Source organism: Carlito syrichta, unplaced genomic scaffold (assembly GCF_000164805.1).
Source record: "Carlito syrichta isolate Samal-C Ts95f unplaced genomic scaffold, Tarsius_syrichta-2.0.1 Scaffold115635, whole genome shotgun sequence".
Taxonomy (NCBI): domain Eukaryota; kingdom Metazoa; phylum Chordata; class Mammalia; order Primates; family Tarsiidae; genus Carlito; species Carlito syrichta.
The window spans coordinates 6,937-7,553 of record NW_007059731.1 but is presented as its reverse complement, the minus strand read 5'-3'; the positions used below and the strand labels follow the sequence as shown (position 1 = coordinate 7,553).

At 52.5% G+C, this 617-nt stretch overlaps 1 protein-coding gene across 1 annotated transcript in view; it reads left to right on the top strand.

The window, feature by feature from the left end:
* The window catches only part of LOC103275563 (receptor tyrosine-protein kinase erbB-3), a gene marked incomplete at its 3' end in the record, with an annotated part of 11,568 nt that overhangs the window by 4,452 nt on the left and 6,499 nt on the right, over positions 1–617 (top strand). The window lies entirely within an intron of this gene.

Sequence of the window (617 nt, the reverse complement as noted above, 5' to 3'; positions counted from 1 at the left end):
CCACCCGGGCAACTTGGCGAGATCTCATCTCTACAATAAATCAAAAATTAGCCGGGCGTGATAGCACACACCTGTAGTTCTGGCTACTTGGAAGACTGAGGCAGAAGGATCACTGGAGCCCACCAGGTTGAGACTGCAGTGGCCAGGAGTGTGCCACTGCACTCCAGTCTGGGCAACAGAGTGAGATTCCAACTAAAACAAAACAAAACAAAAAACGTTAAGGGTTTCTGGCCAGGCACAGCGGCTCACCTGTAATTCCAGCATCTTGGGAGGCTAAGGCAGGTTGATTGCTTAAGTCCAGGAGTTCATGACCAGGACAACATGGTGAGACTTCGTCTTTACAAAAAATAAGAAAGGTTAGCCGGGTGTGGTGGTACACATCTGTAGTTGCTACTCAGGATGCTGAGGCAGAAGGATCACCTGAGCCCAGGAGGTCGAGGCTGCAGTGAGCCATGGTGGTGCCACTGCACTCCAGCCTGGGTGACAGAGTGAAACTCCAACTCAAAAACAAAAACAGCCGGGCTTGGTGGCTCAGCCTGTAATTCTGCGCCTTTGGGAGGCTGAGGTGGGTGGATTGCCTGAGCCTGTGGGTTCGAGACCCACCTGGGCAACTTGGC